The sequence below is a fragment of the Sesamum indicum genome, linkage group LG11 (assembly GCF_000512975.1).
Source record: "Sesamum indicum cultivar Zhongzhi No. 13 linkage group LG11, S_indicum_v1.0, whole genome shotgun sequence".
Taxonomy (NCBI): Eukaryota; Viridiplantae; Streptophyta; class Magnoliopsida; order Lamiales; family Pedaliaceae; genus Sesamum; species Sesamum indicum.
The window spans coordinates 4,682,688-4,705,480 of NC_026155.1; the positions used below are offsets into that span (position 1 = coordinate 4,682,688).

Sequence of the window (22,793 nt, forward strand, 5' to 3'; positions counted from 1 at the left end):
TATACCTCAAGAGTTATACTTGTAATTTTGCCTTCGAATAAGAAAAGTATTTGTAATTACAACCACAGCTTCAGAAAATATAGTTATAACTTTACAAAGAGTATGGAAATATTAGTGTAGTTAAACCTAACCTTAGAGGGTGACGATATAATGTACCTGACTTTTATAGGGCATGTATGGTCAATTTGCACTAAAAAAATGCGGTATGGCTATTCCAAGACGCACGGCTTGCGACATCCTCAAATCTTGATACATTATTAGCATAATAATGCGGATAAGTTGTGTGATCATGCATGTAATTTTTGGTGTTTAAGTGAAAATTTATTTCGCATGATAAATTCTTAGAGGAGAGTGAAAATTTAAACAATAGAAATTGTGGTATTAAAAGTGTAGAATTATAAAGATAAGGTAGAACAAAATGCAATCTTCTTTTAATATATGTATATCTACATCTTATACACTAAAATTAGTAAAACAAAATACATATAAGATGAAAAAAGGGATGAGGTGGTGGAATTAGGACAAGGTGTAAAGACTCGTTACATCATTATCAATTATATATATATCTAATACTATATCAATATACATATATATATACATACACATATCTACTAACTTATATATAGCGATATTTAACTACATATATATATATAGATATCCTTAGAATAAGGGAGAAGAAAACAAAAGAGAGAGGACGTGGTGAGAGGAGAAAAAGTGGAAAAGAATAAAACAAAAAAAACAGAAAATAGAAGAAAACAAGAGAGAGAGTCGGTGCAAAGAGGAGAAGAAAAGAAAAGAAAGAGAAAGAAGAGAAGGGAAGAGAAGGGAGGAGAGGAGGAGAGATTTTGGTGTTATCTTCCATTATGATTAAGATCAACAAAATTTCTACAACAGATTAGGTAAGTTTTTTTCATCTTCTTGATCAAATTCGTGCAGGAGTTGGGTGTGAATTGGAATTGAGGAAGATACACTAATAAAGATGGAAGGAAGACATTAGCATAGGCTCTGTTTTCAAATAGCTTCTGTAAATCGTGATTATCTTGAGATATTCCGGTCCATATTTGGTGATTCTTGCTTCTGTGCAACCCATACGATGTCTATTAAAACTTTATAGTTTAGCGGAAGCTAATCGGTCGTTTAACAGGTAAAGATCAAAACAAACATTCTGTTGCTCTATTTCTATTGAAAATCAGACAAAGTGCATTTAAAACCTTTTAAGTTGAGATATACTGGTTCAATCTGCATGATCTTTTTGTAAAATGAAACTAGACATAGAGAAGATTATATTCAGAAAATATGGTGATTTTTGCAAGAGTCTATCAGTTTCTAGAGAATTTTAAAACAATAGATCTGAATCTGTTGCAGTCTAAATTAACTAGGTTGTATTAGAACTTGAATAACTAATTATATATGCATCCAATTTGTGTGATTCTTATTGTAATTGAAACTAGAGACACATGAAAATATATGATGTAAAAGTTGAACCTTATCAATTGTATTTCTGTCTGAGGAAAATTTACAAGTTAAGACAGAGATTTTGTCAAGGAGATTTAAGTAGATGACAAAGATAGATTTTAATAAATTAATTCTCAGGATTTAAAATACAAATTATACACCATTAGAAAGCTTATTTTGTCTAGTATATTATATTAAAACAGTTTTTAAAGTTAATGATCATAAATAAAGTTATGATTTAATTAGTGATCAATGCCCGTAGTGTGAGGAGTATAGATTTAGGGGCGGTAAGAGTAACATTTAAAAATATAAGCATTGGTTTTAATACATCCACATATATACTGATGGAGAGATAATCAAGTCTACCTTAGTAGATAAAATCGGAAGAAAAATCTAATGTTTGTAGAAGGAGATATTTAGAGATTAGTGAGAAGTGTACAAATATAATCAAATGCTTTATGAAAAACTATAATATTATTGACCCCATGATTATAATATTTTATAATTTATTATAGGACACAAGATCAACGTTCAAAACGCAACACGATATTATACTAGTTAAATAGTTGAGAAAGTGAGGTAAGTATAGTTAATTGGATCTATATATATATGTATTTACTTATCTATGTGTGAACTTGATCAGAAATTGTCCTGTACTTATCTATATAATTGCATTTTTCGTCCTGTATGTATAGGGGTATGGAAAATTTGTTCCTCTAACTTTCGCGGTGGCAATTTTGGTCCTTCAGCCCATTTTAGGACCATTTTGCCCTTCTAGTGAAAAATGAACCTTAGCCCCTATCATGCTTCAAGTTTGGCCCAACATGCTTCCGAAATAAACTAAGCCCTCATAAATTCATACCTTTTTTCGACCGCCTTGTTCCCGGGTATTCCAAGTCCTCGGTTTTACGGACATCTTCCAACCACACTACCGCAGTAGATGGTTCGCAAGTACTTGGCTCCTTCAGCAACAAATAGCACAGCCCTATTTCGTTTCCTACCTTAGTGCGTGAAAGGGACTCCAATATGGGACTTAATAAAGTTTTGGATAAACAAGTTGAACAGAAGCCTAACTTTTTATTGAAGAAATATAGGAAATATTACATAGATATTATTCCTCCGTTGGAGGAGACAACTGTTTTAGCCTCTCATGGTGTAGAGGATTTGACTTGTTGGGGAAATCCCCATAAACTGAAAATTTAAAATATTACAGAAGATTAAAAGACTCAGATCTATAATGCTTTGAAGAGTAGGAGAAGTTTTTTCTGATGATCCCCTTCTACTTCATTACCTCATTATTTATAGGTGTCCGCGGACTTCAAACTCGGACTCCAACTTAATTTTTGATGACGTCATTGCTTCCGTCATCATCTTGTCTTTTTCAAATGGCGTCATTGCATACGTCATCGCCCCATCCTTTCCAACTGTCTTCCTTGTTTTGACTGTTGGCTTTTGTTGTTTTCTATCGACAGTCTTATCCTTTCGACCTTGTACATTGTTTAACTTTTACCTCTCTTGGTAAAAATTTTTCTCTCTCCCTTGTCTTGGTCTGGTTCGGGTTTATTTTTCGTGACCCGAATCTTTGTCCCGAACAGGGGCTTTTCTTGTTTCTCGCAGCAAGGGCACAGATGGTTATGCCATTGCCCAACATGCAACATGATGCACGTCTTCATCCTTGTGGCTTCGGTTGCTGGCAGCTTATTTTCCCAGATTAACATCCTCTTTTTTCCGAATAAGCTTTCGACAAATTCCGTGCTTTTTCCTGTCATGGAATTTAACAGGAATGATCCATTCACTTTGTTTGAGAAAATCTTGAATGGATACTTGACTTTATCCATCTCTGTGAGACAGACCCATAGTCCCCAAGCTCTCCTGGTAAAGATACTATCTTTACTAATGGCTGATACCAAGGGAGCTTCTCCTGAGGCAGCTTTGATTTTGTTGAAAGCTACCATATCTGGTCTCTGCAGCTTCATGAAATGGAATGCTGGCTGAGACCCCTTTCCTGCAGTTTCTCGAGCTACTGAAACAAATTTTATTTCCGGAACATCGCCTCTCTTCAAGTGGGGGTTGTTTTGCCATGAATGAAAGACCGTCCCACTAATCCACTCCGGAAGTTTTGAAATTTTCGGAAAACTTGGTATGAACTGAAGTAAGAGCTCCAAAATCATACCATTCTCTGACATCTTCTGGTTTAGACCCTTCTAACATCCAGACTCTGTTATATTTTCCGGATGTTTTGATAATGGTCTTGCCTGGGTTGACTCCTTTGTGGGAAATTAATTTTTCCCACATACGCTGATAATCCTGCCAAGTAGAAGAAGATATTAATTCGTTAGTATCAGCCTTAGAGGTGCCTGTCATTGGCCTAAGGCTAATCTCTCCCTCTTTAACTCCAGAGGTGCTGGGTTGACTTGAACCTACAGGAATTGCACTTCCTGTGATTCAATTGTTGCTGTTTCACCAGAGTCTGGTGATGGCCTTATGCAATCGGTACTTGAATCCGACGCTACAGGTGTAGAGCCCTGTACTCTAAAAGCATGTTTTGGGTCATGCTCCCTCAACTCGTGAGTCATCCCCGAAGGTGATGCCTTCCGAATTGGTTCTCTTAAGTCGTTCCATAGTGAGGTGGATGCTAATAAGGAACTCCTTATTGCGACCTGGACAATGTCTAGATCGGCTCTTTGAATTTGTCCGGCAACTTGGGCGTTTACCGCTACCTATCCGAACTTTCTGTCAAGCTTCTCGAGGTTTTCCCGAAGGTGCCTGAGTCTCAACATGATGGAGTTTGCTTCAGATGCCTCCATCTCTCGTCAGGAAATCTGCAAGAATATTTTCATGAGATTTTATAACGACAATATTATAACAATAATATTGGCATTCAGCTTGCCATCTGATAATACGAGCTTTCTCTATTTTTTTACTCTAATTTATTCTTTAAGAAAGCTTTGATATTAGTATTATCAACTTTTAAAGTGAATTCTTTAGCAAGTAAAAATAAAGGCCATTTCTTGAAAGCCTTTCAAACGGCAAAGAATTCTTTCTCGTTTATGTACCAAACTTTGGCTTGTTGTTCTGAGAACAACCCTCCGGTATATCTACAGGGTTCTTCCCCTGTAGTCGTCTTCTTCATGAGCACCGTTGCCCATCTGTAGTCATTGGTGTCTGTGTAGACTACCAATTCATCCCCATCTTGTGGTATAGCAAGCTTTGGAAGGTTACTACAAACTTGTTTTAGCTCACGAACCCTTTTGGTGTGGATTTCTTCCCATTTCCACTTTAAACTCTCCGTTTCTTTCAAAAGTGGTTGGAAATCCTTTCTGTATCTTGCGAGATCCTTAATGAAGATTCCTGCAAAATTAACAGCTCCCAAGAAGCTTTGCAATTGCTTCTTGTCTTTGAGTACATCTGGAAAATTGCGGATTTTCTCCATAATATGATCCTGCAACTCAATCCCTGTTTCATCAATAAGGATTCCTAAAAATTCAATCTTATTAACTGCAATAGTGGCTTTATTTTCATAAAGTACTAATCCTTCTCTATAGCATGCATCTGAAAATATTTCAAGATGTTTAATATGTTCTTTCATATTTTTGGATACAATTAGTATGTCGTCAATATAGACAAAATGGAACTCAAAATAATCTTTGAAAAGATTATCCATTTTTCTTTGAAATATCTGGGGCGCATTAGCTAAACCCATTGGAGCACATTCCAAATATATTGTCCCTATGGTGTGGAGAATGTAGTAAATTTCTTTGATTCAGTCTCCATCTTAATCTGATAAAACCCAGATTTGCAATCGAATCTATAAAACACTTTTGCTCCTTTAATGCAATCAATTAAGTGTTCTCTACTAGGAATGTAATAACCATCAAATTCTAATATCTTATTAATACCTTTATAGTTAATAACCAACCTGGGTTTACCTCTCTTTATTTCACCATGGTTTCTTACCAGAAATCCAGGGCTACTGTAGGTAGAGACTCCGGTTTCAATGAGTCCAAGACTGATATGCTCTTTGATTATCATCTGCATATCCTTCTTATCCTCCATGCTCATCTGGATAGGTTTGTATCGAACATACTCGTATTTGCACTCATCTTTGATCTTCATAGTAGCTTCAATTTTGTTCCTATTCCACCAAGCCAGAGGATTTTCACTGAAGTTCCTCTGAATAAGCCTCTTGACATTCTCAAGAGAACGCCTGCTTTCTTCGCTGATGTCTAGTGATTTTATGTTCAGTAGTGCTTCTTTAAAGTTCAGAATTTCCTCCTCCGATTCCTTATAGAAGCTATCGCTGTCTACGAGTCCCTACTGCCTGAAAGACAAAAGGACCTTACCAAATTTCATCTTATCCTGCATTTCTAGATGAGTTAATCTGGCATCAAAATCACCACATTTGCTGCGAAATTTTATTGGCATTATCCTATTAAATGACTTTTCTCTTCGCAACACCTGTATCTCACTATCACAATTAGTAGTAAAGATTAACAGATTCCTCTAATTATCCTGCATATATCTTACAAATGGTTGAATGAAATTGTTACCTAGCAAGATATCGGCACCTGTATCATGAAAATATATAGGAGGTATTTTTACCCTAAACCATGGTGATCCAAATGCTCCTCCAATCATGATTTTGGCTTCTCGTATTCCCTTATTGAGTATCAGGATTTTTTGCGAAAAATCCCTTCCTGCGATAACGGGTAAGGTTTCCCTTACTTCCTTAGGAAAAACTCCAGGTTTTGCCGTGCAAATTTCTGATCCTGAATCAATATAAGCTGCAAAATATTCTGTCTTATATTGATCATACAAAATACCAACATATATGTATATGGAAAAGGGACTCGTCATTCAATCCTTATAGTAACACCATCAAGACTGAATTCCATTCCGTTACCTTTTCTTCCCCATGGTTTATGATATTCGAGGAAACTTAACCCCAAAGTCATACTCCCATTTTCTCGTCCTGCAACACCTGCTACTAAAATTTTATGGCCTGCTATTTCTAGCATACCCTCATATTTTCCAACAACAAGTTGCTGCAAATGATATGAGTCATCACAAGGAAAATAATTCTCTTTCTCAGTGATGTCAAATATAACTTGTATTTCTTTCCATCCTTCGGGGCATCTAAGTTTTACGTTATCTACCCTAATCTCTTGAGGAGTTAAAGCTTTTAATAACTCTTTCTCCTTTCCTTTGTAGCCTATAATCTTATCTTCCGAAAATGACATCCGACTACTAAACTCAGTCCTAGAGCTAAGTGTCCGATCTAAGACTGGGTGATCTTTTATAATAATATCAACACCACCTATTCTAGGTATCCTAATAGGGTCTGGTGTCATTACCTTTTAGCGCACTCCTTGAAAATTTTAGGAATCTCAATACACTCATTCCTAAGAAACAAATTTGAATGATGGGTATTGGAAAGGGCATATGCAAGTCTATAGGTTATAGAATACGGTCTATTTCCTTCTTTCATTAGATCTTTTCTTTTAAAATCTTGATGAAGGGTTAAGACTCTACTGAAATCTTGGTCTGCTAGGTTGTATGCAATCCTAAGATGAATGTCAAACATCAATTTTCCTGCATACAAATTTCCTATCATTGTTCCAAGACAACCATCTCTTAAGTTATTGATTCTTCTATCCATTATCAATAAATGTATTTCTGAATCAATTCCTTCTTTAAAAGTTGCTTTTATTACTACTTCAATAGTCCCTATATGGATCCATTTCATAGTAATAGCTACTTATTCTCTAAGCTTACTCAATTCTTCAAGAATTTCTTCTTTAGGAATTAACTGCACTTCCATCATATTACCAGTAAGTTCCATGGGTATAGCAAACTCACCTGAACTTACTTTGTAGATTATGTGATGCTTCCTTTGTTTCAGTCCTATCTGGTTTAGGACTTTCCCCAATTCTCCAATCCTAAATCCATCGTATGGGCTGAGGTTGGAATCATGTCGTATGATTCTTTCCATGGTTTTGTTTGACACCGTCATTCTAGAAAAGAATCCTGATAGGCTTTCAGAAGTTTGAAGCCTATCTCCCTCGTTGTAATTATTCTGACTCGGTTGAAGATCCATCTGAATCAGTCTCTATTTCCTCTTCACAGACGCTTTTGTCTGAATGAAGATCTTCGAATTGATAGATAGGTACCAAATCGCCCTAGTATACTACATCTAGGATATCATCCGTGGCTTCAAATTTTCTCAATTCACCACGTTTGCACGGGCAGTCGGGAGATATATGTCATTTTGCTCCGCAAGTCCAGCAATTGCAGTCTTTAAAACTTTCATTGGCTCGGGTATGGGCCCGTCTGAAAGTTCTTCTTGTAGGGGTTCTTCTAGTGGATCTTGCATCTGTTCGTCTAGATCCTTGGTATGAAACCCTTGCTGGTCCTGTTCTCTATCCAAATTTATATGTTCTGGCTTTGAACTTGGACCACCATGATCTCCGTCGGGAAAAGGTTCTTCTGAAACTCCTAGGGTAGGAGTCACTATTATGCTTCCTCCTTTTCCTTGGCTCACTTGATTCTCCTATAATAGTTAGAAAATCATTGTTATCACAACAGAGAGGGGTTCGTTTGATTTTACCTCTCAGTCTTTTCATATTCTTTTGGATGGATGCTTGATAACACCAATCCTTCAGTTTGTCTTTAAGGAAAGACATTCTTCGCGCCACTGAGTTGTCCTTCATTGGATCAACATTTCCCTCCATGGACTGCATATCTTTGTGAAGAACATTGGAGCTGCTACTTCCGTTGCTACTCCACTCTGGAAAAAGTACTTGCGAAACCAATAGATGTATTCATCTACTGCGCAAACACTTCTAAGTTCAAGGCTGAAGAGCGCATGTGCATATTCTCTAGCCTTTTCTGCTCTACTTCCTTCGAAATATCTATCTCCGATGAAGTGTATCTTGATAAGTCTTCCTAGCCGGTCTGCTATCGCACCTTTTGAGTCTCCGGCAAGAATGTTGGCTTTGCTATCTTCTGGGGTATTATCCCATCCGATCTTTATCGATCCCTCTAAGCTCAATTCCGCAAGCTTTATGAAGTTTTCTTTGTCGAGTTCTAAGGTAGTTGCTGCTATCTTGATGGCTGCAACCCATTCGTCTATCAATTTCTCGGTATTTCGGAAATCGATAATATCCAGGTTCAGTATAACGCCATATGGATGTAAGGGCTAGAGCATAGTCCTTGCCCAAGGTGTATTCTCCGGCACTCTTTTTGGATTTCTTCCTGAATTTTCCTTTAGCTTGGTTCCCACTAACGTTGGAGTGGCATTAGTGTGGATCTCCCAAAGGCGTCCCTGATTCGCTCCTGTCAGGGCTCTCTGGTTGATTTCTCTTCAGATCTATAATTTCTGCCTTCAGATCTATACGACCCTTGTGTAGATCGGGAAGGATCTTAAGGACCTCGTCCACCTTTTGGCTCAAGGATTCTATTTTCATAGGTATATGTATTAACCTATGTCCATAGTCTTGAACCGTCTTTTGTATCTCTCTCAGATCTTGGGAGATCTTTGATGTATCCGGCTCGAGTTCTTTCCAATCAGTCATAATTTTTAGCACTGAAATTATGCAGGAATTTACCCGTTCCGTTTCTCCTGGCTGGGATTCTACCATGAACTTCAGTGGAATGTATACGTCTCACTGTATTTCCTGGTAGTACTTGTCGGACTTCAAAATTTCTCAGCCACTCTTGTTTTTCTTCTGGCATGAGAAGTTTTGGATCAATCCTCTTGGGACCGTTGTCACATTTGTCAAGAATTTCCATGAGAAATTCTCTTCTTTGTATTTTCAGAATCTGGAAATATTCCCTGTTTTCAGAATAACTCAAACTTTTGTTCGGTTCCATTTTCTCTTGGAAAGTCTCCTCCATTAGGGGATAAATAATATCAAAATATAATACAATTATATATTTCTTCAATAAACCTAGGCTCTGATACCATTCTACGCGAGAATGAGTGGAAAATATGCATTAGAATGAAAAATGATTGAGACTGGACTAAACTGCACATTTTAAAGCTAGAAACGGGTAAAATTGTCCAAAAATTGGCCAAATTTGTGCGGAGGACTGAAATTGCGAACTTTTTGAAACTTACTGGACTAAAATTTCCAGTCCTATAGTTACGCGACCAAGAACGCCACTCCCCCTTACTTATAGGACTATTTTTGCAATTACGCCTAACTGAATTATATGGTTGTCTCACGAAATAGTTGTTATGTTTTTTATCTATGATTGTGTGATACATATGGTGAATAAAGTTGAATTATGGAGATTGATTGTAACATTCTTCTAATTGATTGATTTCGTTTTTGAATGAAATTGAATGATGGAGTTGTCGTAAATGATTGGGATACGTTTCTATTTAGTGATTAACTGAAGTTAAATTATGAAGTAGTCATTGTACAGATGATACACTAAGATAAATATCGAACGGAGTTGAATTATGGAGTTAAAACATGAATGGATTATTGATATGAAAAGATAGTTTACCTAATCTGGGGCATATTCAATGGTTTACGATGATGTGATGTGATTGATGACAAGCTGTCTATGTTGTCATGATGATGCGATATATGATATGAGAAAAATGAATATATAGCTAGGTACCGTGGTGCAAAGGGTACCAAGATATTTCGGGTAGCGAGAAATATCCTATGTTGTTAGCTACACACTGGGATGGTGTGGGGGTGCCATGACCTATGTGATGTCCTATGCTGGGATTGCTATACACTTAGCCAGTGTGGAATATCACATACGATGAGTATTCTGTGTTGTTGATTGTATGACATTGACTGAGATGATGAGAGCTAGCAAAACTATTGAATATGATTCAGTTAGGCTAAGCGGGGTCCAAAGGAGATAATTAATACTTAAGAGAATTAAACTTTAATGATATACGATCATGTTGTGAATAGTATTTGATTCTGATATTGATTTCGCTTGACTATTGGCATTATTAATTCATGATTTCATGCAATTGTGTGACAAGTATCCATTAAATGGTATTGAAATTGCAACTTCGTGACTATAAAAAGAATATTGGTTGATTGTGGTCGTGGAATGAAATTTGATTTTATGTTATATGTGCCTATATATGTGTATATATATGGGCTAATTAGATAATACTTACTGAGTTGGCAACCAATAAAATTTGCAATGTTTTTTTCAGGAGATAGATCATAAGGTAGTTTGTTAGCCGTATAGGTGGGTCAGCAGTGCCATCTTAAGTCGGGAGCTCTAGTTTCATAGATACAATAATGTTATACCAAAATTTTATTGTACTATTTTATACATTTGAGGTTTATATAAATATTAATGAAAGATGATTTATCTTATTGAGATGAATATGAGTTTGTTATGGGAATTGAATGTGGTTACGGAAGGGGTGTCACATTTGGGTAGTATTAGAGCAGGTATAGGTTACTGAGATGAGTCTAGGGATTGAAGGATGATTTGTTATGAGCCACATGTTGACCCAATAGTTAGTAAGGACAAGCCGGTAGAATCGATAGGGGACACGATTGTACTTGCAATGCAAGTGGAGTAGATCTAGAGTTAGAAGATGTACCAACTTATTTTTGGTATATAAACCTATGTGTATATACTGTAGTGATGACTTGATGGAATTTGATGTAAAATTTATCTGAGATAGATTTACTAGTGCAGAATAAAATTTTATGACTGCTTTATAAAGTCAGGGGACGACCATCTTTTTGCATAATGTTAGAGGTTACAAAACACATTACCTATATTTGTCTGTTACTATTTTCATATGGTTTTTGTAATGATGTGAAATATTTGTAACGGCTCACGGGAAGAATGTGAAGCTGTTAGAATGACCATGAGAAAAGCTGCGAGAAAGTGTATGTTGAAAAGGTGCTACAAAAACCGCGTGAATATGGACAGCTTCTTTTACCAGATAGTATTACAAAATCTGTTCCAATCTTGTGCATTAACGGATACATTTTTTAACGGCTACTTTTCGAAGGCTCTATTTTTCGTTCAGAAGGCCGTTACAATAGCCTGTACAAAAAAGCTTATATAAATGTGTGTTGCAAGTTGTTTTCTTTACATTTCATTTGTTGTAGAATTGCTTACTAAACAAATAAATTCTCAATATCTCTCTGATTTTTGTGCATATACACTTGATTAGGTAGATTATTGCTTAACTTTTGGAATGGAAACTGTTGATCTATTGAGTTTGTTGACCAGGTAACAATGACTAATTTAACCCTTTTTGTTAATTAAATTGTAGTTTACTTATTTCAGTTTTATGATTTTTTGATCTTATATGTTATGTATTCTTAATTAGTGTAATGTAATATTTATAAATTTATAGGTCGAATTATGTAATTATATATATATGTATGAATATGCAGTGATATATCATCATGTTACGACAACTGAGGAGATGGATGTAAGATAGGAACCTCCAAGGGAGGGCAGGTCTTATACCGGAGTTTGAGGATGGGGTTAAAACTTTCATAGAATGAACTAAGTGTCAGTGTGGACATATGTATGGAGGCAAAATTAGGTGTCCTTACTGAAAGTGCAAAACACAAAATTCAAAACACCCGACGATGTCAGTTATCACTTGTATAAGGGGGTTTATGCCAGAATATTATAATTGGATATCGCATGGTAAGGAGAGGGTGCAAGAGTACTTTTATGCTGTAACTGCCCCTCCAGTGCAGGAAGACCGAACCTCAATTGCTCATGAGGAGGGTAACATTTGGAACATTTCGTTTCTGAGCAGAAGAATCGTTTTCAAATAGTGTTCGATCGATTACATATTAATCAATATTTGATTGATTGGTCTGAGGTTATCGACAAAAAGTATTTCTCTAAGCCACTTCGTTTCCAATTTTAGAGTTCTCAACAACAAACCCCTTCCCTTACCCCTCTATTCTAAATTCATAAAACATTTTGTATAGTGGATTGTATACCTACTATTAGAATCATATGAGCTAATAATCTTCGATATGCTCATATTGGTAGATGTTATTGTTGCTGTGATCAAAGAAGCAGTACCAAATATACCCTTAGAAAAATCAGAAATAGTCTGAGCTATAATTGTTCGTACCTGTAAAGAACTTAAACGTGACAGCAGTATGATATGATGACAATGCTGCAGTTGTGATTGATCAAGAAGGAAATCGTTAGTGGTCCACCGGCTCATAAAGTCCTAGAAGATGCTTGGGGCTCTTTAGCTATCTATAAGGCAGCTGAGAAGACTCTTATAGGACAGATAAAGCTCTTTAAGCAGGAACTCAATAGCTCAATAACTCAAAAGACTAGCTCATAACTCAGAGCTACTAACTCCAACATTGAGCTCCTAACTCATAGCTCAGAGTCTATAGGGGTAAGATCAGTAGAGCCTTACTGCATTCCTTCATAAACTCAGGAATGCTCGGCTCGGTATTAGAGCAATAGCGCCCTTGCTCCATTCCCTCCTTGCAGGATGGTTTGGTATTTTGATGATCCCTACCTTATTGACCGCAACTTCTGTATTTATTATTGCCTTCATTGCTGCCCCTCCAGTAGATATTGATGGTATTCGTGAACCTTTTTCTGGATCTTTACTTTACGAAAACAGTAATTATTCTCACTGGGTTGATGAACAACAGATGGATTGGGGTAGAGGATGATTTTTGGTGCAGCAGGGCCGAGTTATTTTTCTTCTTACCACAATGGTGTGCCTGATGATGATATAAAGTCCTACCTATTAGTATCGGTCCTAGTTCATATTATTACGATAGTGGCCCCTATAGTTCTGTGTCAGGATTGGCAAACCGATTTTACGATGCTGCCGACCAACTATTGTGGAACGGTTTCACCGGAGCTCAATTAGCATCTATTGCTGAGTTGGTGAATATCATGGCGGACGGAAATATTTCTAATTGATCATACGATCGAACATCCCAATAGGCTAATAAAACATTGCCCCCCTCTCGTCACACCCTGCCGGGAGTTTACTATAGTACGAAGAAGTTGATAAAAGATTTAGGTTTACGCGTTCAGAAGATTGATGCGTGTAAAAATGATTGCATGTTGTACTAGAAGGACGATGTCGATTTGAAATACTGCAAATTTTGTGGAGACGCTACATACAAGGCAACGTGGAAGCATGACCCCCGCTGCAAGAAGTCCCCGTATGCAGTTCTTAGGTACCTCTCGCTTACCCCCATCTGCAAAGGTTGTATGCTTCGACAGCAACTGTGGAGCACATGACGTGGTATGCCACACATCAGACCGAGGAGGGCTTAATGTATCATCCTTTCGACGCAGAGGCTTAGAAGCATTTTAGCAGGACATCCCGATTTTGCAAAAGAACCGTGTAATGTTCGACTGGACCTTTGAATAGACGGTTATGCGCTGCACGGCCAGTACGTTCGTACTTATTCATGCTGGCCCATTATCATTACACCATACAATCTCCACCCGGGTATGTACATCAATTCTAAGTACATATTTCTTACGATGGTGATCCCTGACCCTTCTAATCCGAAATATCTCATCGGTGTGTACATGGAACCTTTGATCGAAGGATTATGACAATTGTTGCAAGTGGGTGTTCAAGTATGAAAATGCCACAGACAAGGCATTCATTATACCAGCGGCGTTAATGTGGACAATGAATGATTTACCTGCCTATGGGATTGCGTTTGGGTGGAGTACCACCAGTATTATGGAGTGCTCGATTTATATGGATGACATACAGGCATTCTATCTACAGCACAGTAGGAAGACGTGTTACTTTGACTGCGACAGACATGAAAGCACCACGAGCAGCGAGTGAATCATCCAGGGAACGCAAAAGTGGAAGCAGCGATAATAAAATGCGTAAATTGAAACGGAAACGCAATAGAATCATAATTTCAAAGGGTGCACCTTGGAGTTTTCGGGCGTTCGATGTAGTTAATAAATAAACGACAATAAAATTAACAGGGCTAATAGTTGAACAAAATATGAGATGTACTAAACATAAATCAAGAATTACCTCTTTCTTTGATTTACTTCGAACCACCTTCGTTTGATCCGTTCACTCAAGACGTCAACATAGAAGCCCTATAAAGTTGCGTCCACACCACATTGGAATTTGGGATCCCTCAATTCTCTCTGCTAAAAGAAAATTAGGGAGAAAACAGACCAAGTGTGTATGAGAGGAAGAGGGGTGGCCAAGTGGAGAATTAGAGAGTAGGAAATTATTTTTGTGTATGTGTATTCATTCATTCATTAGTTATTCTAAATAACTAATACACATATATATACCTTGAATGGATGTATTAAAATATGTCTAGGTTCATTTAACCATCCATAAGGTAATTAAATCTTTTATTCCAAATAAAGGATGACTAACATGGCACTTTCCAAAAGTGATTTTGCTAGTTAATAATTTCATTTTCTAACAATTTCCACCAACTTAATTAATGGGCTTGGGCTGATTTTAATTAATTTTACAAGACCCAATAAATCTTAATTAAAGTCCACTTAATTAAGTCCATCATATATTTAATCCAATTAAATATATGAGCCCAAAAAGTCTTTATTAATTCACAAGTCCAACTTATTAAATAATAAGGGCAAGCCCAATATAAATTAATCCAATTAATTTATCCTTGGCCTTATCCATCCAATGGATCTCTCTCATATATAAGTAATCCAATTTCTTATGAAATAATATCTCAATTAATTCCTCGTTTCTTCTTGGTGATTTGTGTTTTACTCTTTAGGTTCACCTTTCAGCTAGACTTAGGCTAGTGTTCAATACTATTAGTAATTAAATCCAATTTAATTAATAATTCTCGATTAATCCTCGATCAAGAAAGCCCTTCATGGGTGTCCGTTTAGCAACGGTCCATGGCACTAGAGACTAGGCAAATTTCCGTGTGAACTTTTAGGCTCCCGAGTTCATACGGTACGGTCCTTCCGCCTACCGCCTCCCAGCTTTAGTCTAGGGCATGGAATTGGGTATCGATTCCCATCCTAGAGTAGGCGTATATGCTTAATGAGATCGTGTTATGCCAAATTGCTCGATAAAGGAACCTCTTTTTCCTATTCGACCAATGACTGTGGCCACAGCTTTATAGAGCGTTAACGTATCTCCAAGTGCATAGGAGATACCTCTGTCATATTTTAATAGGGGACGGATCATCTTCTTGGAATTCACCATCCACTCCGACTGCACTAGACAAGGCTTATGATGACTATGTTTGAGACACGATCACCTCTCGCACAAATCTAAGATACAGTTATTGCATGCTAGTGACTGCCATGATTCCTCAAGTCTGAGGACTACTCCCGTACTATCAGAGCCGGGGACTCAAGTTATACCGACCAAGCCTCCAAGAATTCCATATGACGATCCTCGTGAGTCAGTTCAGTCGATTCGACACCTAGCCAATCGACCCATCAAGATCGCATAGACGTCCTACGTCTGTTGCCGATGGAACACGTCACTCATCAAATGAATGTGACTCTTAATGCAAGTTTCAGTAGGACTCTCGATGCCCAATCTCAAGGTCTTCAACTTGGAACATTTCAAACCCAACCCTAAATAGTTGGTTTTATTTTCGCCATCCAATGCGTAGTCCAACTATTGCACGGTTGTTAAAGTGGTTGTGGGCATCTGTTGTGACGTCCAAGCAGTTCTTGATGTAATTTGGTAAGCACAATACATACGTGCACTGATGACAAACTCTTACCATATTCATCGGGGCAACATCGCTTAAATAAAGATTGCTTGAATGGTTCTCAAAACTGCCAATCCAATTGGCTTTTGGTCACCCATTCCAACAAGACAGTTTCTCCTTGAACGCCATCCCTACCGAAGGAACAAGAAATTCTTCACAAAGAATTATGTGGAATATCAGGTTGTATGTCTAAGGCTGACAGGAGAGCAGATTCGCGATTGGGTTGCTGACAATCCTATAGTTGAAATACCGTTGAAATACCCTTCCGGCTATGGTAGCGAGCACAAGTGGACAAAGAAAAGCATCTTTTAGGATCTTCAATACTGGGCAACGCATCTGATCCGACACAACCTTGATGACATGCACATTGAAAAAAATGTATTTGACAATATATTCAACACCATGATGAACATAAAGGAAAAGACGAAGGATAATTTGAATGCACAGAAGGACTTGAAGAACATCTGTTATCGGCCAAAGTTGGAGTTGGATGAATAGAGATCGAATGCTATGCCTAAGCGGTCTACACCCTTACAAAGGAGCAGAGAGGAGGATATGTGAATGGATTTGTGGTTTTAAGTTTCCCGATGGATACACGTCTAACATTGCCTGCTGGGTCGACATGAGGAGTTGAGGATGCACGGCATGAAGGGCCACGACTGTCACGTATTCATGTAGAAATTGATCTTAGTTGCCTTTCGTGAGATGCTTTTCGAGCATGTATGAAGTACATTAATTGAGGTGAGTCTTTTATTTCAGAGCATATACTCGACCATGCTTGATTTCACCAAGCTACGTGAGTTAGAACATAGTGTCCCGTCATAATGTGCAACCTTGGGAAGATATTTCCTCCAGCATTCTTCAACTCAATAGAGCATTTCATTGTTCACCTGCCATATGAGGCTCGCATAGGGGCCAGTGCAATACAGGTGGATGTACCCCTTTAAAAGGCTCCTACGTGACTTGAAGAAAAAGGTGAAGAACTAAGCACATGTCGGGCATCCATTGTCGAGGCATATATTGTCAAAGAAATCGGATTATTCTCTTCACACTATCTTAAGTCAGATGTCTATCATAACGAAGCATGCCTCGTATAAAAGATGATCTCACGAGCAACGAACACAGAATCCAAATGTCTATTTTCAACCACCTTGGCCGAGCCAGGGGCCTAAAGAAAAGATGACTCAGTGGATCAGAATGCCACATAATTTGAGACATATATGCTGACCAACTGCGAAGTAGTCACGCCATATTATGAGTAAGTTGTTATTTTTCAACTTCGCAATTTTAATATACATGTTAAGTGTATATATGTATTTATATATTAACTGAATTTCCAAATAGATAGTTCTTGAATGAACTGTACCAGCAACACTATTCGAACAACTAGTATCGACTGATTTCAAGAATTGGTTCAAAAGACGTGTAAGTTTATGCATTTTTTAGTATACAAATGATTGTTGTGCTACATAAAATATTGTATAATATATGAACGTGTAGGTTTATTCCCGAGTTAAACTACACAGAACACAAGCCCTAAAGTGTCATTATTGAGGTCCAGTGCATAGGTTACGATGTTCAATTGTTACTTTGTGAATGGTTATAATTTCCACACTGAATATCACAGCAATGGCAATTCAACCATAAATTATGGGGTGTGTGTAGAAAGTTCATCGTATACAGATCAGGACGCCGACTTCTATAGGATAATCAAAGAGATCATTCAATTGACATACCCACTTATTCCAAACTTGCACACCATTCTATTCAAGTGTCATTGAGTCGGTCCAATAAGAAGCATGAAGGTACACCTTCGTTATCACCTCGTTGATGTAAACTTTAAAAAGGTGTACCAAAAGGATGAATCGTTCATATTGGCACAACAAGCAGTATAAGTGTACTACACTGAGTACCCAAGTATGAAGAGAGACAAAGCAAATTGGATGGTTGTTTGCAAAATCAAGGTCGGAGAGTAGTTAATGAGTCTCGATGGACTGATATTGCATATCAGCGGAGAAGTCATACCAGTCCCTGAAGGATACGGATAATTAGACGTACGATCTCTATGATCCGGATGGTATACAAATTTTTTTTGATCTTTCGATTGCACAACAGCAAGGTGCAGGTATATCATTGACGCAACATGTCCAAACTGATAATGAAGATGATGAGGATGATGAAGATAGCTTCGAGGACTACAATATTGATGAATATGAGGCTACATAATTTAGTGTTTTGTAATGACATGTTTCAATTTTGCAATAATTTATTAAAAAAGTGTATATTTTTAAAAAAAAAATTATATATTTAGAACGGCCAATTATTAAAAAGACGGTTACAAAGGCCATTACAATGTATGCCGGGAAACTTTTGGCTCCATCTAGAAACATGAGGTGAAATGAACTTTTGTAATGGCCAAATATTAACTTGGCCGTTACAAAAGCCGGTCCACGTAATATTAATAATGGAAAAATAAAAAAAATTGGTGGGATCCATTTATTTTAAATGGCCGTTAATAACTGTTCCAGAACTGGTACTATTTTGAAATTGTAGAATTGTTTAAAAAGTTGTTACAACACTTATCCTATTTAAAATATTTATATTTGTAATTATGATATCATAATATCCGGGCACCCGAGTCATACTAAATTTAAATATATATATAAGGATGTGTCTATTAGATCATATCAAATTATATGATTTAAAATCATATGGCACAATTCAATGATGCACCGTCTTGAATGATTACTCTTATGTTCTAGATATGATATCTTGACATCCGTATACCCAATAAGGCTAAAGTTTTGGCAAATGTATTCTACTGTAAGTATGATCATATATAACGACTTGATCTGAATTTTGACGGCCCAATTAACCCATGCAGTTCAACAATACAAAATGATAGTTACATCAATATAATACTAATATTTATGAATATAAAAATTTATTGCATACTGTAAATATATATCAATATCAACTGTAATTTTTTTTCTATGTATATCAATTGTATTATTCCATATAATGGTTACTTTTCTACAATATTGAATTGTTCAGTACGAATTTTTTTTATTTTTACATTTTAGTGAAAAATAGTACCCTTTTTAACAGCTTTATGAATGCCAGGACCAAAACGACGACATTTTTTTTAATTTGGAAGACCCTTTGTAAGAACTATATTCGTTTAAGTTAAGTACAAACATTATATTTTATAGCTCTCTTTGTAATGGCTTTTTACATGGTTATATGATTGGAATTCCTTTAGACACGACTTTTCACACATTGTAATACCTTCTATATCGGCTTTTGGAACGATCATGGACGTTACAAATATATGTATATATATATATATAAGGGGTACTTAACAGATTCTTCCCCACCGCCGCACTAGCCACCTAAGTCCTCCATCCATTTATTTTTTTTCATAAAATACTAAGTATTTTGATTTGTATGGATTATCTTAAATGTATGTAATTTTTTTAAAATGTATCTATTTAAAAATTTTATGTAATTCCTATAATTTTTTTTATAATTCTCTGTAATTTTGTAAATTTTTAATACATTTCCAAAAATTTTAATAGTTTTAGAAAAAATTAAAATTTTCTGTCATTTTTTTAAAATACTTAGTAATTTTTAAAATTTTTAAAAAGTTGCTGTAATTTTTAAAATTTTTCAAAATTTTTGGTAATTTTAAAGTTCTTCTTAAATTTCTGAAATTCTTAAAATTAGACTGTGATTTTAAAAAAAATTGTAATTTTTTAAAAAAATATAATTTTCTATAATTTTAGAAATTTTTAATATATTTGTGAAGTCTTTAAAACTTTTCATGATTTTTTGTTATTTTAATAATTTTTTGTTATTTTAAAAAATTCTAATAATTTTCTATAATTTTTAAAATATCTAAATTTTTGTGTAATTTTAAAATTTTCATAATTTTCTATTTTTTTTTTAAATTCTATAATTTTTTGGTGATTTTTAAAAAAATTCTGTAAAAATACTTATTTTATGTAATTTTTGCAATTATAAAAAAAAAATTGAACCTTACTGTAATTTAGGAAATATTTGGACCTTAGTGCCATTTTTAGGGAAAAAAAAGATGGACCTTAATATGTAAGTTTAGGATAAATTTCAACCTTAATGCAATTTTTAGGAAAATTTTGGAGCTTTATTCAATTTTTAGGAAAACTATGCATTTTAGGAGAATTAGCCAAAACTGGACCCTAATGTAATTTTAGGAAAGATGTGGACCTTTATGCCATTTTTAGGGAAAAAATGTTAGACCTTAATGCAACTTTTAGGAAAAAAAATTGGAGCTTTATGCAATTTTTAGGAAAATTATGCATTTTAAGAGAATTAGGCAAAAATAGACCTTAATGTAATTTTAGGAAAAATTTTGAGCCTAATTCCATTATTAGGAAAAAATTAGACCTTAATATGTAAGTTTAGGAAAAACTTCGGCCTTAATGCAATTTTTAGGCAAAATTTGAATCTTAATGCAATTTTTAGAAAAATTATGCATTTTAGGATAATTAGGAAAAAATGAACCTTAATATTATTTTAGAACAAAATTGGACCTTAATGCAAATTTTTAATATTAATATTTTTTAAATTGTAGATCCATGACTATCGGTGATCCGCCTCCTCTGGAACAAGGTTGTGGACAGGGCCGTGGTCGTGAACGTGTAGCGCCCCTACCAATTCTCCTCCTGTTGGTGGTGTGGACCGAAGCCTGTAGCCGTGTCGTTGCCAATTCCTACAGATACCACCACAGCAGGATCACCTGCGGTGTGGCCAAGCAATTCACAGGCCCCGGTCAGGTTATGGGATGCGCCGCCACTGCTACCAGCCACCCAGAGGCAGTATATCAGCCTCTGGGATGCGACATATGTCCGTAATATTTATTTATTAAATTATTTTATAATATTTTAATATTTATTATTTTTAATATTTATTTATTTTTTCAATCCGATCGAAATTTTCACACTGCGATCCATGCTACAGTCAAAATTCGCTTCCTTGGGGGAATATATCCGAATCCCACAGGAGCACCAATTATTCTGATTTAATAATGTAAGGATAAGAATAATATTTAATTTTAAGTAACACTTATATTTTTTTATCTAACATTTATAATTTTTGAATATGTAAAATTTGTAGTTGTCTTACTGGTGGGACTGCAACGACAGGTCGATGTTCAAAGTCGTCAAGTTGCAGGCGAGTAAGTTCTTCCAAAAGTAATAGGTTTTTTATCTAAAATAAATTATATATTTACAAAGAATTCTATTTTTTGTATTTCTTATATAAAGTTGAATATGTACAAAATTATTTAAGAATTTATATTTAATACCATAATTCTTAATAACTAATATCATACATAAATATATAAACATATAAAAGAATATCTAAAAATATAATGGGACGGGTCCAAGTTGGTCCTCGACCGAATTTCATTTTGTTCGTGCCAGCCCGGCCCAACCCCACCAACTTTTGTACCCACCCCCCGCGAATCGGGCCCCCACTGTCCCGGCCCCATTGCCATCTCTACTGCAAAGTTAACACTATATTTGGTTTTATTTTTAACATGTTTTAGTGTGTTCTGTGGAGATAGAGAGAGAAAAACAAAAATAAATAACTATATGTTAGAGATAGTGTGTATGTTTGGATTTATTTTTAGAGATAATATAAAACAAGTATGATATGTTTGATATTGTTTAGTGGGAGACAAAAACTACTGTTCATTGTCGAATCATATCTCTTTTATATATATATGTATATATATGTATGAATATGCCTATAATTAGTTAGACTTATTTCGACCAAAAATAAATGAGCCACTATTTTAAAATATCTCAAAACAACACCAAAACTTTCAAAATAAATCAAGGCAAATATTTACTATATTTCAACCATATCAGATATGGACGAAAAGTGAAACCAAATACTACTATGTAACATTTTGCCCAAAATTGCAGTTTGCTCTATACTCTGTTCTTCCCTTTTCTATTCATTGCAGAAAAATGAAAAACCTTTGAAGAAAATGCCAAGAAAGTGAAAAAGGAAACACATCAACGCCAAAATAAGGACAAATAACATTCACAGGCAACAAAAGACAAGACTGCAGAGACTATGAAGTAGCTTGCCTAGGATTCCTGCCTATGCTCTTACATATATGTAATATTTTTTCCACAAGAAGCCAATAATTCCATACTTGTTTCCAAAAATTTACCTATAATTTTTAGGGTAAATTTGACATAATTACAGCAATCTTTTCCTTAAATTTAATATAATTAAAAATATTTTTCATTATTTGAATAATTATAAATACTATAAATACTTTTTCGTCATTTTTTCCTTATTACAACGAGCTCATTCTATTAGCCACTATTAAATTTCTATCCAATTTTTATGGTAAACTGATCAAAATGATATTTTGAATTATTAATAATAATTTTATATATTTCTTAGATGTTTCAAAAAATATTATCACAGACTAATATTCTTTGCGGATTATTTATTACCCACCCTGAATTTCTTTTTTGTATTTTTTTCAAATATATGTATTTTCTTAGAAAATTTTGGTAGGGGCAAATTAATAATGTACACCTCAACGTTTAAGAGCTACAA

At 35.5% G+C, this 22,793-nt stretch overlaps 1 long non-coding RNA gene across 1 annotated transcript; it reads left to right on the forward strand.

The window, feature by feature from the left end:
• Nucleotides 731–21,287, forward strand: LOC105173351. Its single transcript, XR_848736.2, has 3 exons — nt 731–899; nt 11,633–11,691; nt 20,785–21,287. It is a non-coding gene; the product is annotated as an uncharacterized LOC105173351 (long non-coding RNA).